Source organism: Macrotis lagotis, chromosome 1 (assembly GCF_037893015.1).
Source record: "Macrotis lagotis isolate mMagLag1 chromosome 1, bilby.v1.9.chrom.fasta, whole genome shotgun sequence".
NCBI classification, from domain to species: domain Eukaryota; kingdom Metazoa; phylum Chordata; class Mammalia; order Peramelemorphia; family Peramelidae; genus Macrotis; species Macrotis lagotis.
The window spans coordinates 645,009,917-645,037,607 of NC_133658.1; the positions used below are offsets into that span (position 1 = coordinate 645,009,917).

At 38.9% G+C, this 27,691-nt stretch overlaps 1 protein-coding gene across 7 annotated transcripts in view; it reads left to right on the forward strand.

Annotated features, from left to right (window-relative positions):
- The window catches only part of GRIK4 (glutamate ionotropic receptor kainate type subunit 4), a 685,181-nt gene that overhangs the window by 69,758 nt on the left and 587,732 nt on the right, over positions 1-27,691 (forward strand). For 4 of the 7 annotated variants that reach the window (XM_074215290.1, XM_074215285.1, XM_074215291.1 and 1 more), the window contains exon 2: positions 13,734-13,964. The exons of 2 other annotated variants lie outside the window; for them this stretch is intronic. The gene's annotated coding sequence lies outside the window, so the exon portion shown is untranslated. Of the gene's footprint in view, positions 1-10,442; positions 13,965-27,691 lie in introns of those variants that run through there. One more of the 7 variants, XM_074215286.1, reaches the window with a different exon arrangement.

Here is a 27,691-nt window from a genome sequence, read left to right on the forward strand (position 1 = left end):
ATATAGATGTATCTTTCTATTTTTGACAAAGCAAATATATTCTATGATAAAGGATGGGAGGAACAAATTCTTTATACTAACCTTTGAACCACAGGAAAACCTTGCAAAAGGATCACAATCTGACTATAGAATTTTTCATAGGCATAAAGTATAGTTGACCATAAATCAAAGGGAAGTTCTGGTGATAATCTACTTAGAGTTTCCAAAGGATTTTTACAAGGTTTCATGCCAAAGGTTAAAAAAAAGAATGGTTTGTCATGAATGAGTTCAGGAAATAAAAGGTAGGAATGAATGGGTTTTGAATAGAGAAGTATGAAGAATCTTGTGTCTTAGGGAGAGGTGCTAAGACAGATTCTCATTGCAAACCAAATGGAATTCAAGCTATGCAAATTGGCAGTTCAAGAGCCTCTGGAATTTATCCCTGGTTCTCCTGCAGTAATTCCATCCAGTCTGGTCTCCTTGACCATTATAATGCTCTTCTCTAACCTATAACCTTTGTTTCTGCTTTTCTCTGAATGTTCCTTTTATTTTGTTGAACACAACCATTCAATAAACTTCCATGATTCCCTAATGCTTTCAGAATCAAATATAAAATTCTCTGGGTTTTAAAACTCTTTATAACATTTTCCTTTCCTTTCCTTTTGGATCTTCTTCCACCTTACTCTCCTCCATATACCCTAACATTCATTATTTCTTTACTGTTCTTTGCACTCAAAATTTCATCTTCAGACTGGGCATTTTAAAAGATAGTTTGTTTTTCTCCAATTATAGTAAAAACAATTTTAACATTCTTTATCCTTCCAAATTTTGAGTTCCGAATTCTCTCCCTTCCTCCCCTCCTCCTCCTTTCAGTGAGAAGGCAAGTAATTTGACTTAGGTTATACATGTATAATCATACAAAAAAATTTCCATGTCAGTCATGCTGTGAAAGAAAACACAGACAACATCTCTCCTATCCCCTCCTTCCTTCAATAAAGAAAGTAAAGATAAAGTATGTTTGATCTGCCTTCAGGCTCCACTAATTCTTTCTTGGTAGATGGCCAGTACCTTTCAGTATATGTTATGAGCATTTTCATTGATCATGCCAGGAGCTCTCTCCTTCCTTTTTCCCAACCTCATGGATTCCCTGGCTTTCTGTATGTACCACTTTGCAAAGTCATAAACTACATTATAGTATTAACTAATGATTTCATCAAATATTTTTTTTTCTCTTCATTGAAACTATAAGATACCTTGAGGACAGGAACTATGTCTCATGTCTCTTTTGCAATCCAGTAGACATTCATTGAAATGCACTTCTTTATCTGATATGGGGGACAAGAATATCCTTGTAGAAATAATGATAGAAGGAGTTACCAAACCCAGGTTCTTGAGTGTGTAGTCTAGCCCATCCTGTGTTAAAGGAATTCTTATTGGTTAAACTGAGCTGAAGTTCTCATGATTCAAATTTTAAAAGCTCATAATTCAATTTAGATCTGTCTCACTGGATTCACAACTAATAGTTTCTTTTTATATGAAGAACATTTAAAGGTGAATGATGGATTTTCTGATTACCTTGTAAGTTTCTTCATGAATATTCTTTTACTAAAAAAAAATACTGATGCCTGGCTTTTTTTCATCAAAATTCTTTTCAACATTCTTCTCTCCTTCTCTTAGAGTCATCCCATATAATGTTGTATTTTTAAAGAAAAAAAGGAAAAAGAGAGAGCAAGCTATTCAATATATCTAAAAAGTCTGATAATGTATACAATATATGACACCTATGGACCTCTCTCCTTTCCATTATTTTATGGTTGTTTTTATCCTGTTTTCACTGTTGTTATCATTGTGTTTTCCTAACTCCACCAACTTTACTTAGCATCAATTCATGTAGATCTTTCCATTCTTTTCCCTGATCATCTTATTTATCATTTCTTATAGCACTGTAATTTTCCACTATATTCATATTTCTCAATTTGTTCTTTTAAAATGCATGGGTATTTTTTGTTTTTACATATTTTCATTTCCATCTTTATTCCTCATGCTTCCCTTGCAATAACTTGTAACAAAGAAGAAAAAAAGCAAAAAAGCAGATCAACAAAACCAAATAACATATAAAGTGAGTCTGATAGGAAATGTAATATTCATTCTATGTCCATAGTCCACCATATATGTAATGAATGAAAGGATGTGAATTTTCCATCTCTTCTCTAGAGCCAAGTTTCTTAGTTAATATAATTACATAGCATTCAGAGTTGTCAGTTGTTGTTCTTTCTGTTTACACTGTTGTTGTGATGGTTTTTCAGAATATTTCCCTATGCTCCATTCATCTTCCCAGGTAGCATTATGCCTCCCTGGCCAGAATTCCTCCATGTGTATTATATCTTCTTGTATAAGAAGCTCCTTGAGGATAGGCATTGTCTTCATTTATGTATTTGTATCTCTAGAATGTTTGGCACATGGTAAGTAAGCTCCTCATAAATGCTTTTTCATTCATTCATTCATTCATGGAAAGGATATTGCCATGAATAGAAGCAAATGAAGATATAGTACCTAGGGTTCTCAGGGCCATACTCAAGGCTGGTTGCTTCTCTCATTGTTGAAATAAAAATTCTACATTTCTATAATTACTTTATAAAATAATATAAATTTTGTTGTTTAGTTGCTTTTCAATCATGTCTGACTTATCTTGACACCATTTGGGGTTTTCTTGGCAGAGATATTAAAGTGGTTTGCCATTTCCTTCCCAAACTCATTTTACATAAAAAAGAAAGTTAGGTAAACAAGGTTAAATGACTTACCCAGAGTTGCACAGCTGTTAAGTGTCTGAGGCCAGATTTGAAGTCGGGAAGGTGAATCTTCCTAACTCCAGGCTCAACTCCCTTTCCAGTGTGTCACTTAAGCTGTGATATAAGTCTATACAATGTTTACAAAAACTTCACCTCACAAAAACATTTAGAGATTCCTTGTATAAGTATTTATTAGCCTTGTTTTGCAGATGAGTAAACTGAAGTTCAGAAAAGGCAACTGACCTTTTATGGTCACCGAACTAAAGTAAAAATTTGAACATGGGTCTCTTGATTCTGTATTCAGTGCCCTTACTGATTTTTACTTGGTTATATGGCATACTTGGGGTAGATTATTTTGAGGGGAGGTATGGAGGTTCTTATTGTTCTATTACTTTTCCAACAAGACTTATTGTGAATGCAAGTCTGAAAGGACCTCAGGGTTCATCTAGATTAGTTCTCTCATCATACAAATGAAGAAACTGAGGTTAGAGCATATCAGAGGCACAACTTTAACCAAAGTTCTTTGACTTTGGAGCCAGTGGTCTTTCTGTTGTGCCTATAGGCAATGTATCTGACAGTCTTATCCAGGGGTAACTGAGAGAAGTTTCCTGGGAAGGCTCCGTGGACTGAGGTAAGTGGATATAAAAGGCAAGGAATAGAGGGGATACATGAAGGAACAAGTATTTATTAAGTGCCTACTATGTCTCAAACACTTTTATGTGGATCATGCCAATATTTTTTTTTGTTTTTTTTGTTTTATTTTTTATTCTCATTTTGTACAAATTTTTTTACATTAATAAAATATTCTTGTTTAAGAGTAAACAAAATACCCCTCCCCCCATAAATATAGACTTTCTTGAGCGATAAAGTAAAGGGGAGAGAAAAAATTAAAATTAAAAAAATAATAGTAATGATTGTAAGTATGGCCAGGTGGCACAATGGATGGAGCACCAGCCCTGGATCCATGAGCACCCCAGCCCATATCTGGCCCCATGCACCCAACAATCACCCAGCCGTATGACATGCAAGCCACCCGATCCCCACTGCCCTGCAAAAACCAAAAAGAAGAACAAAAAAGACCCAAAATAAAATAAAATAGTAATAATAGTAGGGGTGGCTGGGTGGTGGACAGAGCATTGGCCCTTGAGCCAGGAGCACCCGGGTCCAAATCCGGCCTCAGACAACCAACGATCACCCTGCTATGCGTCTCCAGGCAGGCCACCCAGCCCCATTTGGCCTGCACCCTCCCCCGAATAATAATAATAATAATAATAATAAATGTGCTTCAGTCTTTGTTCCAACACCAACAACTCTGTCATGGGTGGATCACATTCTTTATGGTAAGTCCATCGCAAAAGTTACTTCCATATTTTTCCAATGTTGCCATTGCTCATCGCAATTCCCTCCTTTCTTATTTCTCCACTACCATGTACTATATTTTCTCTCTCCTTTCACTCTGATTCTGTTGTAGGGTAGCTGAGTGGCACAGCAGACAGATCCCTGGCCCTGAGGCCAAGAGGCCCTGAGCCCCCATACCACCCCTTAGGCCCAGCATCCACCTGACCCTATGGTCCCGGACAGGCCATCCAGTCCCAGCCCCTTGCAAGAAGTAAAAAAGAAAATGTGTTATATCTGACCACTCTCCCCCCATGGTCCATCCTCTCCTCCGTCACTCACATCCCCCCTTCCCCTTGTCCCTCTCCTTCTTACTCCAGATGCCTATACACCATTGAGTATATATGCTGTTTCCTCTCCTAGCCACCACTGATGAGAGCAAAGTTTCCCTCATGCCCCCTTGCCTCCCCCTTCCATATCATTGCAATAACTCATTGTAATAAAGAAAATCTTATTATATGAAATATCTTGGCCTATTCCCCCTCTCCTTTTTCTTTCTCCCATTACATTTCCCTTTTTTTCTATTGACTCCATTTTTACACCATATTTTATCTTCGAATTCAGCTTTCTCCTGTGCTTCAACTATAAAAGCTCCCTCTACCTGCTCTATTAACTGAGAAGGTTCATATGAGTATTATCAGTGTCATTTTTCTATACAGGAATACATGCAGTTCATCATCATTAAGTCCCTCATATTTTCCCCTTCTCCTCCAATCTCTGTGCTTCACCTGAGTCCTGTATCTGAAGATCAAACCTTCTGTTCAGCTCTGGCCATTCCAAAAGGAACATTTGAAATTCCCCTGGTTCATTGAAAGTCCATCTTTTTCCCTGGAAGAGGACATTCAGCCTTGCTGGGTAGTTCATTCTTGGCTGCATTCTAAGCTCTTTTGCCTTCCGGTATATTGTATTCCAAGCCCTACGAGCTTCCAATGTAGTTGCTGCTAAATCCTGTGTGATCTTGACTGCAGCTCCATGATATTTGAACTGTGTCCTTCTGGTTGCTTGTAATATTTTCTCTTTGACTTGGGAGTTCTGGAACTTGGCTATAATATTCCTAGGGGTTGGTTTTTTGGGATCTCTTTCTTGGGGGGGAGCGGTGGATTCTCTCCATTTCTATTTTGTCCTCTGCTTCTAGAATATCAGGGCAATTTTCCTGTAGTAATTCTTTGAAAATGATGTCAAGGCTCTTTTCCTGATCATGACTTTCAGGTATTCCAATAATTTTAAAATTATCTTTCCTAAGTCTGTTTTCCATATCAGTTGTTTTTTCAATGAGATGTTTCACATTTTCTTCTAATTTTTCATTTTTTTGGTTTTGAAGTATTGATTCCTGATTTCTGGTAAATTCATCAATCTCCCTGAATTCTATTCTTTGTCTGAAGGATTTGTTTTCCTCTGAGAGTTTTCTTATCTCTTTTTCCATCTGGCCAATTTTGCTTTTTAAAGCATTCTTCTCCTCAATAACTTTTTGAACTGTTTTATCTATTTGACCTAAGCTGGTTTTTAGCATGCTATTTTCTTCAGCATTTTTTTGGATTTCCTTGACTAAGCTCCTGACTTCATTTTCATGTTTTTCCTGCATCTCTCTCCTTTCTTTTCCCAGTTTTTCTTCTAACTCCCTCATTTGATTTTTAAAGTCTTTTTTGAGCTCTGCCATAGCCTGAATCCAATTTCTGTTTTTCTTGGAGTCTTTAGATGCAGGAGCTTGTGCTTCCTCATCTTCAGACTGAGTATTTTGATCCTTCTTGGGCTCATTTGCAAAATATTTCTCAATGGTGTTCCTCTTATTTCTCTGCTTGCTCATTTTCCCAGCCTGGGCCTGTTTTTGGGGTGCTTCCTGAGCTTTTGGGACACTCCCACAAGGGTCTCCGAGTGTGAGGCTCTGTCCTCCCTCCTGGTCTGTGAATGACCATATGCGCCCCCCTCTGCCACGGGGCTGAGGTGGGGGGGGTTGTTGTTCTATGGGGGGGGTCTAGACTGCGATCAGGATCTGAGTGTGGTCAGAGCCCCAGAGTCCTGTTCCAGGGGCAGATGACAGAGCTCAGCAGTCTCTTTTCACTCCCCTCCCTCAGCTCAATGGGCTCATGCCCTGGGGGCTCCTGCTTATGGGCTCTGCCTGCTTCTGTTCCTGGATCTGAGCTGCTGAAAGACCATGCTGCTCCCTGTGTGCTCTGAGGGCTGGGCTTCACATGCTCGCTCTGGCAGAGGTCCCCCTGCTGTTCCCTCACTTTGTGCCTGGTGCTCCCCAGTGCATAGGTTGGGAAACTCCCCCGCTGCTGTGAGCTGAGCTCCCAGCGCCCTGGGACTTCCTCAGGGAGGCTGAAGTTCCTTTGCTCTGGTGGGTCACCCCTCTGGCGGGCTGCTCCTCCAACCCCAGGGAGCAGGGCCTTTCTGCTCTTTTCCAGGTTACCTTGAGTAGGAGAACTGACTTGCTTTGTCCCTTTGTGGGTTCTGTCTCTCGAAAGCTTAGTTAGAGTCCTTAGCTTCTAAGTTTTATCAGAGAGCGCCTAAGACTTGATCCTTTCTTGTCACCATCTTGGCTCCGCCTCCAGAGCATGCCAATGTTAACAGGATAAGTCATCAATTAAAAATTTATTTTTATCAAAGAGCATTGGTTTTATATTGTGGTGAATCCAAAAAGCTAGATTCTAGTCCTGACCTGGGCACTTTTCCCATCCGTTAAATGTTGTTCAACTGGGAGTTCTTTCTGATTAAAAGGATGCTCTATGCTAAGAGTTTTAATGCCTACCAGTTGTGACATATATGTACACAGGCCTGGGGAGTCTTGAGACCCTCAATTTAAAGCTGAAAAGAACTTTAGAAGCCATTCAAACTAACCTACTCATTTATATATGAGGAAACTGGGGTCCAAGAGACTAGGTATCTTGCCCAAGGTCACACAGTAGATGGCATACCTGGGATTTGAACTCCGGTCCTCTAACTCCAAAGGCAGCTAGTGGATACAGTGAATAGAATGCCAACCCTGGAGTCAAGAGGACCTCAGTTCAAATCTGTCCTTAGACCCTGGCTAGCTGTATGACCCTGTGTAAGTCTCTTAATCTCTGTTTTGCCTCACTTTCCTCATTTGTGAAATGATATGGAGAAGGAAATGGCAAATTATTCCAACATCTTTGCCAAGAAAACCTCAAATAGGGTCAACAAGAGTCAGACATGATTGAAGTGACTTAACCACAACAACCTCTGACTCCAAATTCATTACTCTTCCATTGAATTACTGGGTAGGAATACTTGGTTTTGTTTTAGGCCTGTGGAGGGTATCCTCCAGCTCTCAGTTTCTATATGATCAAGCCAATGCCCCCATCCTTGTTGACACCAGCTGGCACCCTGGCAGAGCAGCCCTAGGACTGAGTGAGCCCTGGGGATCTGTCTTTATTACAAGAAGGGAATAAGGAGCGTGGGTTGGTGTAGTATAATCGGACTCTTTTGATGTGGGTGAGCCAGAATTGTCAGGGGTCTTTTACTTAGTTTCAAGTTCTTCTTCCCTTTTTCATCAAGTCACTAGGGACCGAGAACAGCCATGATGCAGTTTAGTTAAAATGTGGAAATTCTCCAAGACTAGACAACTTTATGACTTTTGTCCCTGCTTTATATATGCTCCTGCTGTGTGTTGAATTCTGTCAAGGAAATAGAAGGTGGGGGGGAGAATATAGAGGAATAAAGGTCTGCTTCCTACCCTTGAGGAAGCCTGGAATCTAGTTAGGGATATAAGAAACTCATATATGAAAAGAATTTCACCAAAAAGACATCATATCAAGAAGTGCACATTGAATTCAGGGCAAGCTGAGTATGTGAGTACTGAGAATCCATAAGTGACCTGAACTGGTGAGGGTAATTGGAGAAGACTTCTGGCTCCTTGTTAACCATTAATATCCATCTCTGGCCCTCTTATACTCAGACACTTACTTGGCTTTTCCTTCAGAAAGCTCTCTACGTGAAAATCAGAAAAATCTGTCTTCCTAGGGAGGCGCCAAAGATTACATTAACTCATCGTTATTATTTTTTTTAATTAAAATAAAGCCACTGTCTGCTATTTGGTAAATGCAGGTGTTTCCCCTGGGCCTACTCATGTACTAGAATCTGGGCTTAATGTATTGGATTTTAAAAAAAAAAAGATTCTGTTACTGAACCTTGCTCTGTGGGTGGAACCTTTTTAGAGCAGTGAAAAAGCTCTCATTAGTGGGATAAATGTGGCAGAATGGAAGGGAATTAACAAGCTGACTGCCAAGCAAGGGAGGCTGTGGCTACAAGTGGGGCTGCTCCATGGGATACCAGGGACCCTCTCCAACAGGTTATATCTTAGAAAGCGAGCTCCTGAATTTTGAGGGAGAGAACTTAGAGCAACAATAGTAGTAACTCACAGGGCCATTGAAGTTAGAGGCGGAAGGGACCTTCAATACCATTCCATCCAACTCTTTCATTTTATACATGGGGAAACTGAGGTTCTGGAAGGGATGGGAATTGTCTTTAGGATGTATAGGACGTGAATCACAAGGTTGGAAACAAAGAAGGTTTCCAGGAGAATGTAAGCTCCAGTATGCTTCCAGTAAGAATGTAAGCAGAAACTTTTTGTCTCCCCAATTTACTTCTCCTCTGATCTTTCCTTTATGTGCTATCATCCTCCTAGTCACCCAAGCCTATAATCCTGGTGTCATCCTTAATTCCATATTCCCCCTTATTCCCCATGTCCATTCTATTGCCAAAACTTTCTAGGTGGCACCATGTATATAGAACACTGGACTTGGAGCCAATAAATTCCAAGGTTTAAATATGACCTATTAGCGGTGTGACCATGGGCAAATTATGTAATGCTTACTTGCCTCTGTTTTTTTTTAACTATAAAATGAGGATAATTAAAACTCCAACCTCCCAAAGTTGTTTGGGGATCAAATGAGCTAATCTGCACTTAGCAGATAGTCTATGTAAATGCTACTTATTGATATTATTATTATTTCTTTACAACATCTCTAACTATGTACCCTTTTCGCCACTTAGCTGCTATCCTAGTTTAATTGGTCACCCCCTTTCACCTAGACTATTGTAATAAACTTTTAAATGGTCTCTTCAACTTAAGTCTCTCCTCACTTTCATTAATTGTCCACATCTTTCCTCTGATTGATGAATTTTCACAGATCCCTGTTACTTCCAGGATCAAATATAAACTCCTTTGTGTGACTCTTGAAGTTTTTTATAACATCTTCTTCCTGCTTTTCTAATTTCTTGCCCACTTTCCTCCCTCCACAAACTACATTCTGGCTACATTGCCTTGCTTCCTACTTTCCTAGAACGTTTTGGTTCCTCTCTCTATGACTTTTCAGTCACTGTCCTCTTTGCCTGAAATGTGTTTCTCTCATCTCAGTCTTCTTTTTCTGCAGGAGTCCTTTCTTGGTTTTTCCAGCTGCTAGTGCCTTCTCTTCTAAGATTGCCATCCATCAACTATCTATAAAACATCTATATCCATATATCTTTATCTATATCATTTATATCTATATTTACCCTATTTCCTCAAAATAAGACCAAATTTTATATTATTTTTGCCCCAAAAGACATATTAGGGCTAATTTTCAGGAGATATCTGGAGATAGGCAGTCATTCCAATGGAAATTATTATTTGATATATTCTTCTCTATGCAAGGAAGTTCTTCATTTCTTTAACATTGTGAATGCTTAGCTAACCTCTTTGGTCACCTTGCAAAACAAGCAGCAGCATTAAATAGACCAACTTCCTTATAACTGCTCATGTTCATTTCAAGAACATAAATGTCTGAAACATATTCAGTCTTATCTTTCTTGCTCTTAGTGATGATGAGAGGTGTGGCTTTCTTTCTATTCAGACATTATCAAGTATGTTATTTGTGTGTTGTGTTTGTACTCTGATCAATTGGTAATAAATTTCAGATTCATCTGCTTACATAGATGTTTACCTCTCCCCCCAAAAGCACCTGCTTGGGTATTTAGCGAATAATTATAATTTATATTGTAATTTATTTTAAATATTAATTCCAATATTATTATTTATTTATATTTAATGATATATTAATGTTATTGTTTTATAATTCAATATGTTCATCCAGTGTTTCAAAAGACATATCAAATGCATTAGTCTGACTGATGATCTTAATTGAGACTTATGAGCATACTGAAAAATCATGCTAGGACTTATTTTGGGGGAAACACGATTTTAATATATATATACACACACATATTTATACATATATATATATATATATATATAAAATCTATCTTATCTCATCACTTATATCTTATATATCTTGTATGTAGAAAATGTCTCCGTACTGTCTCCTCCATGAGGGGAGATTGTTCTTGCCTTTCTTGTATTCATAACACAGTACCCCACATATGGTCAGCAATTACTAAAACTTATTGATTCCCTAATTATCTTTTGACAAGTATAATAGGGATTTCCTAGGCACATAGTAGGGGTGCACCCATCCCAGATGCACATGGCCAAGTCTCTCCAACCTATCTAATTTTTGGCCCTGCTCCCCAGCAATTGTTTTAGAGTTCTTTTCCATTTCATAGCCAGACTCCCAGGAAGGATACAGAATCCTCATTTTGTCATTGAAGGACCTCTGCTCTCTGTCTCTTACCTATCTTTTCAGTTTGGTATCCTTTTTTCTCTCCTTCATGGATTCACCCTTCTGGTCCAACTGACCTTATTTTTCCCCTATGACATTTCACCCTTTATTTCTGTTCCTTTCTGCAGTGATTTCCCTCATCCCTCAGAATACATTCTGTCCTTGGCTTTTACTGCTACCTTTTGGAATCACTGGCTTTATTCAAAGTATAATTTACTTTATTCAAAGTATAATACTTGGATTGCCTCATTCGCTCAGTGGATAAAACACTGTACCTGACTGAACTCAAAAAGATGAGTTGAAATCCATCCTCGGATATGATATCTGTTGTCAAGTATTATATAAATGCTGATTTATTTTTTTTTCAAAAATTGACTTCAATTGTATGTGCATGTGATGCACCTTTCTCTTACCCCCCTCCTCAAGCCCTCCTTGAGGGCAGGAACTATTTCCTTTTTCTCTTTGTTGAGGTGAGGAAAAATATTTATTGAATTCATGAATTAGAGTCTAAAAAATCTCTTTGAAGAGTAATCAGCTGATTGATTAGGGAAAGGGAATAAACATTTATCTAGAGTCCATTATTATGCCAGGATCCTATGCTAAGGGCTTTACAAGAATTATCTCATTTCATCCTCCCAGCCCTGTAAGATAGGTACTGTTATCATTTCCATTTTACAGTTGAAAAATCTGAGACAAATGGAGATTGAATCATTTTCTTAGGGTCATACATCTAGTTAGGGTCTTGAAGTTGAACTCAAATCTTGAATCTAGGGGTGGTGCTCAATCCAACCCAGTTTTCTGCCACATAATAATAATAATTGCTCATGTTAAGGATCTTTCTGATTATAAAATGCTTTACATGTTTTATCTCCTTTGATCCTCCCGACAACCCTGTGAGGCAGGTAGATTATAATTTTGGTAAGATATCAGTTAATCTAAGGTCCAGAGTCTTAAATAAGGTTGCACAATTTGTAAATTGGAGAGCCAGGATTGGAAACTTGAGTTCTCTGACTCCAAATGCAGAACATTTTCCACTTTACATTACTGCATGCATTATTATCATTTCTCTCTCCCTCCTCCCCATTTTACATATGGGGTAACTGAGGTTAGTGAAATGATATAAGCAGCAAAGACCCAGAGAAATGCCAAGGTTGACCTAAGTGATGAAACCAAGACTTGATTCCAAGGCCTGACTCTGAGTACAATGTTTTTCTCCCTCAACACTATGCTGCTGAAATAATAAGGATGTGTGTAGAAGTATCCCACAGCAAACCCCATCAACCTTGCCAAGTGATGTGCAAATCTCATGGGGAAGCAAGTCAGCTCAATGAACAGAACTTTCCTTTCTAACTATGGTTAGAGAGAAACAGGAAAAGCAGTCCTTATTTCTGAGCAGAAATACCACAATTTACCATCCTCAGGTACATTTCAGATACACAGATGTTAAACTAAAGATCTGAAAAGGAAGGAAAGAAACAATTTGTAATTAAAGGCTAAGTTTCAGGTCAATCTTAGGAACAAAGAGAGAGGTATTAGGGCAGAGAGAACAGGACAGCGAGGCAAGGAAACAAGAATCTCATCATTGAAGGATACCAGTAATCCCTTTGTGCCAGAGTATAATTATTAGAACTCTAAGAATCTCTCTTGTTGAAGGGTATTGAACATTAACTTCACCTATTTAGACCTCAGTTTCTTCATCTATCAAATGTGTAGAAGGAAGAGACTAGTTGACCTTGGAGGTCATTTATTACCCCTAAGTTCTGTTGCAGTGAAAGGCACAGATCTTTCAAGTCTGAAGCCCTTGGCAAATCATTTTACCTCCTCAGTAAACTGGGAATAGAAGAATTTACCTGTCTACCTATCTGCCTCACAGGGCTAGTATAAGGAAAGAGCTTTGTAAACCATGAAGGTCTTCAGAAAGATGAGCTGTCATAATGACAAATCTATGAATGTCTGAACTTAGGAATGAAAGAGTATGAGCTTCTGCTACATTGAGCAGGGCAAGAAACCACAGTTTATGAATCTCTGTAGAGATTCTGATGAGGTTTTTCCTCATATGTGACATACTATAGATTTTTCCCTAGGCCAGGGGTTCGTAACCTTTTTTGAGGTCATAGATTCCTTTGTCAGGCTAGTGAATCTTATAGACCCTTTCTTAGGATAACGTATTAAAATAATTGAAGGAAATGCTAAATTTTAGTTACACATTAGTGAAAATAATGATGTAATTTTTTTCCATAATGGATGCCCATGGATTCATATAGTGGAATCTCTCCATAGACGCAGGTTAAGGGATCCCAGGCAATGAGTCCGTATATTTAGGGAGACTAGGCAGTCCTCTGCTTACCAGGTCTTAGAGAACTCAAACCCAAGCAGAGGGATGTAAAATGGGTTATTTGCACCAGCCCTAGTTACCATCACTGCAGTGAATTCCTATCTCTCTACGTAGCAGCCTTTTTTGCTTGGGGCCAAATATCTTTTTTTTCCCCGTCTTTCTTTGGGAGCACATCTCTGAGATTATAGTGGAAGTCATTGGGAAAATGATTCAATTTCACACAATTTGTTGCGCCAATAGAATGTCTCTTCCACTAATAAGTATACTTGTACTCCAGTGCACGTATTCCCTTTGTGAATGTCAGCCTGGGGTGCTCATGTTCTGCATTGGGGTGGACTTGGTGTCTGGCTCTGTTCAGCCCATGGTTTTTAACCAGTGAGGAAACTTCATCTTACTGTGTTCTAGCTTCTCTGTGCTGTATGAAACTTGGGACTCCACTGTGTTACTTGGTTATTTCCAGGTTAGAAGGACCATGTTTCCATGGAGTAGAGGAAATGGTCCCAGAAGATCATAAACAGCAATATCCAGAAAGAGAAGATTTCAAAATAAATAAGAACCAGGGGGCAAACTAAGAAATATGATTATAGGTGGTTGTGTTTTATGTTTTTGTTTTTAAAGGAGAATGATCTAAGGAGACACATGGGCATAGAATGGAGCCAGTCACCAACACTCCACTCTGAGTGCTACACATGAGGACCTGGGGGCCTCTCTTCTCCCTTTGGCAGATCTGTGGATGAGCATCGAAGAGAGTCTGTGAATAGTAAAAAGGCTTAGATCACACCTTAAATGTGGGAAAAGATGGCTGGCAGGAAAACCAAACAGCTATAAGAGAGCCGGTGGCAGCAACAGGTAAAAACAAGGGAAATCTCTGAACAAATGGGCAACTGAGCATGCCAAATAGCTGTCCTTCAGAAATAGTTCATTACCATTTTAAATCTTCAGACCTCCTTAAGACAGACAGCATCCCCAAAAGACTAGGTAGGATAGGCTGTCCGGGGCTCTGGCCATTATTATATGAGGTCTCTTGGAGGTGGGGCCAGTTTATTGTCCAATAGAGTTGTAAGGAACCTTAGATTGCCTGGCCCAATCCCATCATTTTTAGATAGGGAAACTGAGGCATAGAAAAAGGAAATGACCTGTTCAAAGTTACAAATAGCCTGATGTCCCTCTTGGGGAGTTCCTAAAGAAGGTTCGTAGAACTAGAGTTGGATAGGGCCCAGTCCCATTCCCTCATAATAATGGGGGAATAAGGATGAGGAAATGAAGCCCAGGTAAGTTAAATGATTTGCCTAAAAGCATAGAAACAATAAGAATAAGAGGTGATATTTGAAGCTATTCATCTGATTCTAGACACAGGGTTCTTTCCGTCATAACACCTTGTTTCCTTCTCACCCTTTGGGGAAGGAAAGTTAGCACAGGAGGCAGGAAGTTCTTCTTTGATTGTCTCTTCTGCTTAAGGAATTCCAAGAAGGGATTAGCCACATGATCAATGACCAGAGGGGCAGAGAGAGAATGGTGGTTTTCTCAAGTCTCTTCTCCGGGGAAGCTGTCATTGTGGTGAGTGAAAGGGGATCTGCTCAGTTGTTGAGGAGACTCTGTAATAACTATCCACTTCTTTGTGGAGGGGTGGAGTGGGCACGAACTGAGACTGATGGATGGATTGCACATTGACCGAACATGTCAGGAAGTGCTGTAGGGAACAGGCTGAGGACACGCTCTCTGCCCCTGGCGCCCCAGCTTGCTAAGGAGATCTCAGTCTTTGCTTGCTGCCCTGACAATTGATGAGCAGAGAGAGGAAGTGGAAGCCAGCTCTTGGGAGTGCCTATGAGGGAAAATAACAGCTCCAGGAGAAAACACCTCAGTCTCTAGCTAAAAAGGGGCTGATGAAGGCTGTCTTGTATAGGCCCCAGCTCGAGGAAGAGCTACAAATGAGTCAAGTAGTAGAAATAAATCCAGAGCCACAAATAAGTTTTTGCTGGAATTGACTTCTCTCTCTCTCTCTCTCTCTCTCTCTCTCTCTCTCTCTCTCTCTCTCTCTCTCTCTCTCCTCTTTTCCTTCCTTCCTTCTTTCCTTCCCTCCTTCCTTCCTTCCTTCCTTCCTTCCTTCCTTCCTTCCTTCCTTCCTTCCTTCCTTCCTTCCTTCCTTCCTTCCTTCCTGGGGAGACTGAACTTGTTCATATGTGCTTAATCATTCAGGGAAATAGGAATGGGAAAAAAGGATGAGAGAAATGTGACAGACATGATCTGTCAGATGCATTGGAAGTATAGTATATGAACACATTCATATTTCTACCCACATCTACATGTCCTGAAGTACTGATGAAGCAGATAATGGATAAAAGGTAGAGTTTTGTCAAGTAGATGACTCATGGAATTTAGGATTTATTCAGGAGAGTGATTAAAAGTAGTTTCTTTCTAATTGGACTACAAAAAATTCTCTATATCCTCTAGGAATTCCTCTGACCAATTGCAGGTGAAAGATCTTTTATAAAAGTGTTAACATTAGCAGTTAGCAGGGTGCATAGGTGCATTGAATACTCTCTGCTGTTTTTTTTAACTTATTTTGCAAACATTCCATTTCCTTGAAAAATCTAGCTGGGTATTTTCTTTATGAGGACTTCCCAAATTCTACTACATACATACATGTCTTTATAGTAAATAGAACAATTGGACCTGGATGTGGGAGGACCTGAGTTCCAATTTAGCATCAACCAAGTTATTTCCCTTTTGTTTGCCTCAATTTCCTCATCTGTAAAATGGGTATAACAATAATAGCTACTACATCCCAGGTTTATTGTAAAGAATATATGAGAAGTTTTTTTATAAAGTGTTTCACAAATCTTAAGGATATAAATGCTTTCTATTATTATCTTTTGCCCCACCCCTCCTTCCACTCTTATGAGCTTCTTCTGACAATTAATATTCCACTACTATTCATATGTTTATGTGTTACTTTGAAACAGTTCCATGGCTATTTAATGGGTGTGTGAGCCTCACTTCTCTCAACTATATTTTAAGATCTTCACGGACCTGGGTCTGTGTTACAGTCTGTGATGACCATTCTTCTGCCTAGGTAGGAATGTTGTAATTTATTATATTTTGCATGGTCATAAATTTTTCACAGGGTCATGTCATAATTAAGGTGAATATTTAAAGTTTTAATTTAAAAAGACTTAGAATTTGACTTGGAGGTCCTAAAGAAAAATGATGGGGAAGCAGTAAGGGTGCTGGGAAAAGAACCTTAGAATAATGGTCAGAAGATTCATGGCCCTTCATCCTCCTAGAACACATCAAGTGCAGTGATAACAAAGAACTAGAAGCAAAATAGATTTCCTTTAGTCAGGAAAGGTCTAAACAAATTCAATAGAGTGTCGTACTTGAAGAAAAAAATAAATATAATTTAGAGATACTTTGGAAAACTTAAGAATGGATACAAAGTAAAGAAAGCAGAACCAGAAAAACTTACATGTAATGACTACAAAAACCTAAGCAGAAAGGACAATAACAAAAAGAAATTGAAACCATAGGTTTCATAATTATAAAGACTAAGATGATATGGGAAAGGAGTTGAGAAAATATCCCTCCTTTCCTTCTTTGTAGAGGTGATGGACTATAGAAGTGAAATGTTCCATATTTTGTCAGATTCAGTTGATGTCTTGGTTGGTTTCGCTCCACAATGTTTTCTTCTGGTTTTTTATTCTTCGTTGCAAAGTTAGGATAGGATAGGAGTGGAGGTTTATGAAATGAAAGGTAATATAAAAACAAAAAATAAAAAAAATCAATAAAAATGTGGGAACAAATCAAAGTCAATAGTTATGAAATTTACTAATTAACCATTGCATGTAAATTACTGTACTGGGTGCTCAGGAGACAAAGGTGAAAAAGAACATTATTTTGTTTTGATTTACTAGTAAGGAATAGCATTTGTAAAAAAGTTAAGTATACTACAAGGTAAAGTGTGAGAAGGTCAAAAGGGAGACAGAGGTAGTTCTTTAGAAGCATTTTAGGGAGAGATTGCGTTCAATTGGGGAAACAATGAATGTTTCATGGAGTAGGAGACTCCTGAAGTAATTCTTGAAGGAAAGAGGAGGACTGTATTCCAAAAACAAAATAGTCTTCAAATGTTCTGATGTGGGAAGATAATAGAAGAGGATCAGGGAACAACAGCTCATTGTCTAGCTTGACTGCAAAAAAGAGGAACAAAGTTAAATCTGACTGCTCCAAGAGATTCCTCAGCTGCAGTAAACCAGTGGAAGGATGCAAGACTGAAACCAGGAAGTGGAAAAGAGGATCACAAACATACTGGTGATTTTAAGAGAAACAGACAAAGTGACCAGCTTTCTATCAGAGGATTCAGTGAAGTTTTCACCACCAGCCCCCAGAGCATCTGGTCTTCTTGCTCTGTTTGCAGGCACTTACAGAAATGTTATTTACATGAATAGATGGGGGGAAAACATTAAATTGCTGAGACTGCTTATACTTTGAATTAGCTTTTGGAACCCAAGTGACCCAGCTGGAGAGGGGCTGTCCTGGATAATATGTCCTGATGTCTTGCTTTCATTCCACTATCCCGTCTTGCTGAAATTTACTGCCTTATCTTGGATGTAGAGCAGCATTTAAGGTCTCAGATTATTCCTCTTTGTGTATATGTATTTGTGTGTGTGCCCATGTGCCTAAATGTGACACAGTTGACATTTGTAGAATTGTCTGGGCTCATATGCAAAATATTTCTCAATGGTGTTCCTCTTGTTTCTCTGCTTGCTCATTTTCCCAGCCTGAGCCTGGTTTTGGGGTGCTTCTTGAGCTTTTGGGACACTCCCACAAGGGTCTCAGTGTGTGAGGCTCTGTCTTCCCTCCTGGTCTGTGAATGACCATATGCACCCCCCTCTGCCATGAGGCTGAGGTGGAGGGGGCCCCTGCTGTTCTATGGGGGGGGCCTAGACTGCGATCAGGATCTGAGTGTGGTCAGAACCCCAGAGTCCTGTTCCAGGGGTAGAGGACAGAGCTCTGCAGTCTCTCTCTCTTCACTCCCCTCCCTAGGTTCAATGGGCTCATGCCCTGGGGGCTCCTGCTTACCTACTCTGCCTGCTTCTGCATATGAGCCCAAAAAGGATCAAAATACTCCATCTGAAGATGAGGAAGCACAAGCTCCTGAATCTAAAGACTCCAAGAAAAACAGAAATTGGGCTCAGGCTAATGACAGAGCTCAAAAAAGACTTTGAAAATCAAATGCGGGAGTTAGAAGAAAAACTGGGAAAAGAAATGAGAGAGATGCAGGAAAAACATGAAAACGAAGTCAGCAGCCTAGTCAAGGAAATCCAAAAAAATGCTGAAGAAAATAGCATGCTAAAAACCAGCATAAGTCAAATGGATAAAACAGTTCAAAAAGTTATTGAGGAGAAGAATGCTTTAAAAAGCAAAATTGGCCAGATGGAAGAAGAGATAAGAAAACTCTCTGAGGAGAACAAATCCTTTAGACAAAGAATAGAACTCAGGGAGATTGATGAATTTACAAGAAACCAGGACTCAATACTTCAAAAACCAAAAAATGAAAAATTAGAATTGTCTGAAGTTCATGAAGTACCTCCATGTTGATCTCATTGGGGCTTCATAATAATCTCGTGGGGATAAGGTATTATCCAGCTTTTATAGATGAAGAAACTAAGCCTTGAGACTTATTCCTGGTCTCTCCATTATTAAATGTCAGTACAGAATTAGAACCTGGGTCTCACAAGTCTGACATTCTTCCTATTCCACCATTCCCTGGTAGTGGTGGTGGTTCTGTGTGTGTGTGTGTGTGTGTGTGTGTGTGTGTGTGTGTGTGTGTGTGTGTTGGAAAGATTAAGGGGGTTAGGGTAAAAGATATAGGATCATAGATTTAAAGCTAGAAGGGATCTAATAGGCCATGGACTCTAAAGTCTTCATTTTACAAAGGAGGAAACTGAGATAATGGGAGGTCAAGAGAGGGACTCAGGGTCAGTAAATAGCTTTAAAATGTCTGAAATATGATTTGAACCCAAGTTTCTAAGTATAATGGTCTAGCCTATAAATTCTTCCTCCAACCTCCATCTGATATTTATTTTCCTCTAGTTTATTCAACCTGTCCCCTTAAAAAGTCTGCAGTTCGTCAAATGGAATAAACCAAAGGGAGGCTAGGCCAGTGTTCTGACTCCTGTTCTTGCCTCTTCAGCTGAATGGCTTGGACTGAACAGCAGAAACTTTGATGGCTCAGCTCTCCCATCTGCCAACTGGCCAAAGGAAGGCCACAGGCAGTGGGGATGTAGTGAGGAAAGGCCCCTGTGGAGCAGCAAGAAGTAGCAGGGACCTAGGTTTTCCTTCCATAGCCTTAGCAAGAATTGTGGTATTCAAAAACAACTCACAGAAAAAAGGCACTTCCTCCATGTGGATGGTAGCACCAATCTCACCCACCTGGACTGGATCCTAAGTCTAATAGGTCAGTTGTCTGGACCATGTATTTGTGGGTGAAATTATGGATGTTGCCATGTAATGCATTCCCACTAAGGCATATCCTGCAAGTGGATGGGGGCTTGGAGATGAGGAGAAGTTGTTATGGGGGAATCACATTTTTTTTGGCAACACTGGAGCCTTAATTCAGTGGACCAGCATGGTCCTCTTATTCACTAGACATGGAGACCTTCCTTTAGCAGTTAGCACAGAGGGCTCATTATTAGGAGGGAGTGAACCACAGACCTTAATGAAGCAATGAGGGCCAAGAAAGTAGAAAAACCTTCCATGGTCCTGACACAGTGGCGGAAGTCTGGCTTTTGTTTGTTTCTAAAGTCTGATTTGCATTTCTACTGCTAGGAAAACTTTCTGCTCCATGCCTAGAGACTAATTTACTTTTCTCCCTAAAAATAGCTGCATATGTATTTTCACCCTTCCCTGGGGCCACTCACTGCCTGGCCTGAGGGAGGTTGGTTCCGGTTTCCAAACAGCTGGTATGGCCTTGCTCTTTAACCTGCACCTGGTTTTTATTGACCTCCTGTTTCTGTATAATTCATCATTGGCACTTTCCAGGTGTTGGAGAAAAGCAGCAGACTTGGACAGCTGTGACTGTAGTAGGGCAAAGAACCAAATGAGCAATTACAGAGATTGAGAGTTTAGGGATTCAGAGCCCAACTTTATTTAACCTTTTCATATACTCAAGAAACCTTAGATTTGGAAGAGGCCTAAGGGGTCAGCTAATCCAACCCATTCTCTCTGATTAGGAATTTCTACTGTTAATTTTTTGAATCCAAATATAAGGCTTATATTTATGTCCATTGAATATCATCATGTGAGATTGAATTCACTGTTTTAGTTTGTGAAAGTATTTTTGGATTTTGATATTTTAATTCTGTCTTCTATTGTAATAAATACTTCTTCCAGTTTGGAGTCATCTATACATTTTGTAAGTGTATATACTCACATATGTGCATATATTTATATATTTATCACATATATATATAGATATGTGTGGGTTTCTATGTATATGCACATTCATGTGCATATATATACCCATATATATACATGTCCACATATATGTTTTAATTATTGTGTGTATATTATACATAAATTTATTAATTTTAAGGACTAAGCTTTGTAGTGTTCTGTTAGAAACTTCATTTCATGTTGATTTTAACCTATTAATTTATTACTTTTTTGGGGGGGGTCTAGATCTGTCAACAAATTTTGAATCTATTTACTATCATACAGCCAAAATGTCTTCATCCGAGATAATAGCACACAAGATTTTGTCAGATAATTTGCTAAAATCTAGGTAAACTCTATCTATAGCATTCCCCTGATCTACCAGTCTTGCAACACTGTGAAAAAAGAAAATGAGCTTAGTCTGGCATGCCATGCTCTTGATAAACCCAATTCTGGCTCTTAGTGATTTCTGATGAGATTCTTATGAGACCCAAAAAGGTAAATCATTTTGCTCAAGGTCATGCAGCTTGTTAGTGGCAGAGCTGGGCTTTGACACCAAAATCGTCTCCCTTCTAGTCAATAGTTTTTTCCATTCCATTATATTTTCTCCAACTTTAAGGATGGTGTGGTTAGAAATAGTAGTTCAGAATTCTGAGCAGGTAAGAAAGTCCACCTAACAGCACATCTAGGGGATATCAATAATCCCAAACTACAATTGTCTATTTTCTGCTCTGATTATAGTTGCTTTTCTGTTGTAGGAAGATCATAGGATCACAGATTTAGGGTGGAACCTGGACTAGCAGGTGATTGTTGTTCCTCAGTTAGGCAGGACACTTTAGTCTCAAATGATTGCCACTGAGGGTCTACCAGAGACTTTTAATACTTCAGGGTACCCAAAGAAGCAGTGATAATGAATTTTTTCCCCTCTAGAGTCTTGTCCCTTCCCTAGCTTCACTCACTGTACTTACCTCCTCAGGTTCTTATCTTTCACCTAACTTCTCTATCTCTAACTAGCATCTGGACCCTATTTAGAATTTAGAATCAGAATCTTTGAATTAAAAGTAATCTAGTTTAACCTGCTTATTGCATGAGTCAGTATCCCTGACAGGTGTTCATAGAGCTTCTGGCTGAATACTTCCAGGGATAATGAATTTACTGTCTTAGGAGACAGTCTATTCTAGAAGTATCTTATTCTTACCCCATTACCTGTGAACTCTTGATTTTATTTTATTTCATTTTTTCATTCATGCATGCATTAATTCATATATATATTCATTCTTTCATGCATTCATTAATTCATTTCTTTGAGAGACCATGTCTCCCTATCTCTCTCAGGCTGAAAGTTCAGTAGTAACTCCCATCTAGTTGGTCTTCCCCTCCCCCTTCTCCCACCCCTATATTGTTGTCAGTGTATACACTGTATATACTTAGTGTATACACCTGATTGGCTTTATTCCTCTTGTAGTTCAGATTCCCAGTTCAAGAGATGCCCCAGCCTCTGCCTTCCTTAGTAGGGATTAAAAGCTTGAGACCAATGAACTTTTAACATGGAATATCTACTATATTAACTCAAATATAATAATAGTAATAATAGTAACAGTAGCTTTAAGGTTTCTAAAGAGCATTACATTTATTTACTCTGATTTGATATATATCCAATACAATTCAATCCAGTAGGCACTGATTGACCACCTATCATATGAAAGGCATTGTGCTAGGCACTGAGTATACTGAGACAAAGAAATACTAATCCTGCCTTGAAGGAACATGCACTATAATGGAAGCTTACAAGTCAACAGCAAAGTAGAGACATGATAAGTCACATTCTCCCCCAAATCATGTGTGTAGTCTTCAAGTAAATATTTATTTCCAGTCCTTCTGTCTATCTTTCTGTCCTCTATCTATATATCTATATCTAACATTATTATCTCTCTCTCTCTCTCTCTCTCTCTCTCTCTCTCTCTCTCTCTCTTGTTTCTATATGTCTCTGTTTTTCCTCTCATTTTAAAGAGATCTCATTCTAGGGAAGTAGCTAACACTGAGACTAACAATTTAACCACACCCAGAAAACATCATGGATGACCAACTTCACCTACACACTACAAGCTGCCTTGAAAACCCAAACACACAAGGACTAGGAAGGATAAACTAATTATATTAAACTCCTTTAAGATTCATTGTCAGTTTTCCCTTTGGTCCACCTAATTTGTCTTAGTCCTGGGGCACCTGCTTATACTGGATAGCAGATGCTTTGGGAATGGACTTTTTTTTGCATTTATCTTCAGGCTTTGCTGAAGGGGGGATACAGCAATCTTTCCCTAACTCCCCACCCCCACCTTACATGAAAGAAACCTTTTATCCCCTGCATTCCATAGACTCATAATTACAGTAATTCACTGCCTTTCCACTCATTCACTAATTGTGAATGGCAGTCACATCCCTGTCCCCCACCCCCGTGTCAGTTGGACTTATCCCAGTGTGGTCCTCTGATTTCTCCTCATTAGTCACTCTCCTCCTGTCTGACTTGCTCTTCTCTTTAGCTCTCTGCCCCCAGCTTCCTAGTGGACCTCACCTTTCTGGAAATGAGGGGTCCTTAGCTGTCCTTGCTGTCTCTTGCCAGAAGGATGGCACTGACCTCTGCCTCCTGCTGGGAAGTTGCTCTGACTGGGGCTTAAATTACTCAGAATTTGAGGGCAACTCCATCATTCTTAGAGCCAGCTTGATGGTCACTTTCAGTGATTTCTTCCTTGTAAGAGAGTATCTCCTTCATCCAGCTTCTGATTCTAATTTTTCCACTCTTTGACTATGTTTTATAAAGAGCATGGAATTAGAAAGATCTTTTTCTCTCTATCTTCTTAAGATCATTAAGGAAGAAGATCTCATTTGCTACTGAATAATCCTCACTAGAAGAAAGTTCTCCCTTGTGGCTAATGCTAGTCACCCCTGGGAATTCCGACCCCAGGGCAAATGTGGGAATGGGAAGGAAATCTTACCATCCTGGGACAGAGTTCTGCTTCCAGGTATTTCTCTGTTTGATGTGCATTTCCCTGCTAAAGTTTCAACCCACATTCCCTTCTCCTGTCTATACCTCCTACTCTCTGGGTATCATATTCAGACCAATGAGAGTAGGGTTCATTTCATAATTTTCCTCAAGAATTGACCAGTCTGGCAAGCACCTGCCTGCTCTGGGTCCCCAACCATTCTCATCATGACTTGTTTATAATTTCTCAGCCTCTTTGCTGTCCCAGAGTTGAAAGCTCCCAGCCAGTCAATTTGAATTCATTTTGCAAGTAAAATTTCATTAGACAACCTATCAAGTACTTCACTAAATCAAGATATCTTATTGCTCTCCTACCCCTTATTTCTTACATCTAGTATCTGATTATTATAAAGTTCCTCCCTTCCTCTCCCATTAATCTGTGCTCCTTCCTCCCTCCCCTGGCAAGTATTCAGTAGGCTTAGGCTGCAAATAAAAGACTCAAAGCAGAATCCTAAGGTTTAGGTCAGAAGGAACTTTTCCCTTTACCAGTGGGAGGCTTGTTAGTCCCATAATCAGAGAGGGTATTTATTAAGTAAGTGCCCATTGATCTGTGGCCCTCTATGGAGTGGATAAAAGAGATGGGGCTTTGCCCTTGCAGGGGCTCACAACCAAAGACAAACTCCCTCATGGATAAGACTTTGTAGAGAATCTGAATACAGTTGAATAATCAACACTGGAACAATACACAGAATACTCCCATTTCATGAGATTTTTTTAAATAGCATGGACAGTGGTTTGTGGAAAAACCTCAGAAGACATTGAGTCCAATCTCCCTATTTTACAGATGAGGAAAAAGAGACCAAAGGGAATTAAACAACTTATCAGAAATATAGAGTAAGAAAGTGAGTCAGGATTTGAACACAAGTTTTCCTGATCTCAAACCCAGTTCTCCATGCATTTCACCACTCAGTCTGCTCCCAAGAATATAAATTCATTTGGGCTAGATTATCTGAATTGTATCCCAATATAGTTTTAAAAAACCTGGCCCTTTTTGGTCACCCTTAGATTTCTTCTCCAGCTTCAATCCATTCTAAGCTTTAAGACCTTGACATTTTTTAGAGAACTTAGGACTTATTTTTAGAATTTATGTTGGTGAGGCAGTTAGGTGGTACAGTGGATAGAGCACTGGCTTTGGAGTTGGGAGGACCTGAATTCCAATCTAGCCTCATACACTTAATAATTACCTAGCTTGTGTGACTTTGGGTTAACCCCATTGCCTTGTAAAAATGAAAAAGAAATCTATTTTGGTTAGTGAATTCCATGAAAATCCATATCATTCTCTCAGACAAATACCATTTTCTGCTTCCTCATTAGAATTTAGTATATTCAGAATTTCATTCTTTAGCATCTTTCAATCCTCCTAAACTAACTTCCTTTGCACCATTTTAATCCATAGGATCCTGCCTGTCTTCTTTGAATCCTTTGAAATCTGTTTTTCCCCCTCCCAAAATCTAGGGTACATATCAGAGTAGGCCAGGATTTTCTCTTTCGGAATGAATAGTTACTTTCTCCCAGGGCTCCTATTACTTCTATTCCAGCAACCAGTTCTTATCTGTTAGTGAAAATCAGATCCAGAAGATAATTTCTCCTTGTTAGTACCCTTTCCCTTGAAGAATGAAATTATCAGTAAGTCAAGTCAAGAAGTTATTATCTGATAGATTTTTTTTTCAGGGACAGGGTAGAGAGAAAAGAAGAGAGGTATACATAGAGAGACAGACATATACACAGAGTCAAATAGAAAAACAGAGACAGAAAAAGAGAGAAGGTGACACAGAGATTGAAATAAAAAAGACGGAGATAGACAAAGACAGAGGAGACAGAGTCAGATAGAGAAAAAAAAGAGGTGTGTGTGTGTGTGTGTGTGTGTGTGTGTGTGTGTGTGTGTGTGAGAGAGAGAGAGAGAGAGAGAGAGAGAGAGAGAGAGAGAGAGAGAGAATTCTAATAGGTGAATGGTTACTTGAACTCTTCTATCACTCATACCCCTATGGTCTGATCTCCAAATTCCTCATCTATTTCCTTTATATTGGTGATGTGTGGCATAGTCCAGTGACAAAATTTCTTATATTTTCCCCTCCATTGACCTCCATCCTGCTTTTTCTCTTTAGTTCCTAAATTTCCTTACATGAATATACATTCTTGATAATATAAATTGCACATTTCCTCCCCCATTTACTATCCTGTACTTTTTTGTGTTGTACATAGCCAGAGTCTTGTTCAGTCATGTTTTTCATCCTACCAAGCCTTGGTGATTTCTATGGGATCAAATTTGCTTTTTAATTTAGTTTATCTTTAGTTCATCTCATTTGTGAATATAAATTTTGAGCATTTGTGCCTGTGTATTTGAGGCCAAGGATTTTTACTATTGGTTCCTTTTTGAACTTTTTTCTCATGTAAAACTTTTAGGTGTTTCATATCTATTCTTTCTTCTCAAAAATTATTCTTTATTGCATCTAACTCTGCCTGACTCCCCCATCCTTTTTCTTTTCTTTTCATCCTTTTTTTAAAGCTTTTTGATTAGTTTTGCAAATCACCAGACAAATATATATTTTACTAGTATTTGCTGTATACTCCATATCTGGATAGGAATTTGTCTTATTTTTAAGTCATGATAAAGAAGGAATTCTATTGAAGGCATGTGGAGTTGGAAGTAGAAGAGGGGAAGGTCTCCTGCAGAAGGTGGGATTTAAATTGAATCTTGACAAAGGCCAGAGATGCCAAATATGGTGGAGGTGAGTGAGGAAAACATTTTAAGTGTGGGAGAAAGCCAATGAAAACGTACTAAACAACAGCAAGAGTGCTATAGTTGCTGGATCATAGAATACAAGGTGAAAAGTAAAATGCAAGAAGTCTGAGAAGGGACCAATGTGAAGGGTCTTAAATGATAAAAAGAGACTTTGTATTTGATCCTCATGATAATACAGGATCCACTAGAATTTATTGCTAGCTATCATCTGATATTTTTCTCCCCTTTTGGGTTAAACCAAAAACTTATTTTTTTAGAAATTGGTCAAACAGTGTCTTTCCTTCCTCCCTTCTCACTTGATTCTAAATCCTGAGCATTCATTTCTTTTTTTAAGACAGATTATAAATATTTTATTTGTTTTCCAACTATATACAATAGTAGTTTCCACCTATCATTTTTGGTAAGGTTTTAAATTTTACAAATTTTCCCCCACCTTCCCTTTCCTCCCCCTTCCTCCCCATAGAAGGCAGTCTGATAATCTTTACATTGTTTTATGCTATACATTGATCAAAATTGAATGTGTTGAGAAAAAAATCATATCCTTGAGGAAAAAATAAAATATTAGAGACAGCAAAATTATGTAGTACATAAGACAACTTTTTTTAAAAAAAAAAGAAATTAAAGGTTATAACTTAAAGTCTTTGGTCTTTGTTTAAACTCCACAATTCTTTCTCTGGATACAGATGTTATTCTCTATAACAGATACCCTAAAATTATCCTTGATTATTGCACTGATGGATTGAGCAAGTCAATTAAGGTTGATCATCACCCCCATGTTGCTGTTCTGGTTCTGTTCAGCATTTTCTGATCTTATCATTCAATCAAAATTCTCTCCAGAATTACCAATATTATCAAGTCTAATGAACTTTTCTTAGTTTTCATCCTTCTCTTCCATCTCTTCAATCTCATTAGAATTTACTGAGTAGAATGGTGACAAAATCAGACCTGCTTCTTAAGATTACTTGGACAACAAAATGGAGAATGAGTTGGAATGAAGAAAGATTTGAGGTAAAGCGTCCAACAGGCTGTTTCCTTTGTCCACATGTGAGGTTTTGAAGACCTGTAAGAGAGTTGTAGCCCTGTGAATGGAGAGAAGTGGACACAGTTTGAGAGCTGCTGTAAAAATAACAATGTGAAGACTTGGCAACAGATTGGATATGTAGAGTGAGTGAAAGAGAGAAGTAGAGATTAATACTTACATTATTGCAAACTTGAATGATTGGGAGGATGAAAGTGCCCTTGACATTAATTGAGAAGTTCAGAAGAGGAGAAGATTTAAGGGCAAAGATAATAAATTCCATTTTGTACATCTTGTCTCTAGGGCATCCCATTTAAAATGTCCAAAAGGAGGGGCACCTAGGT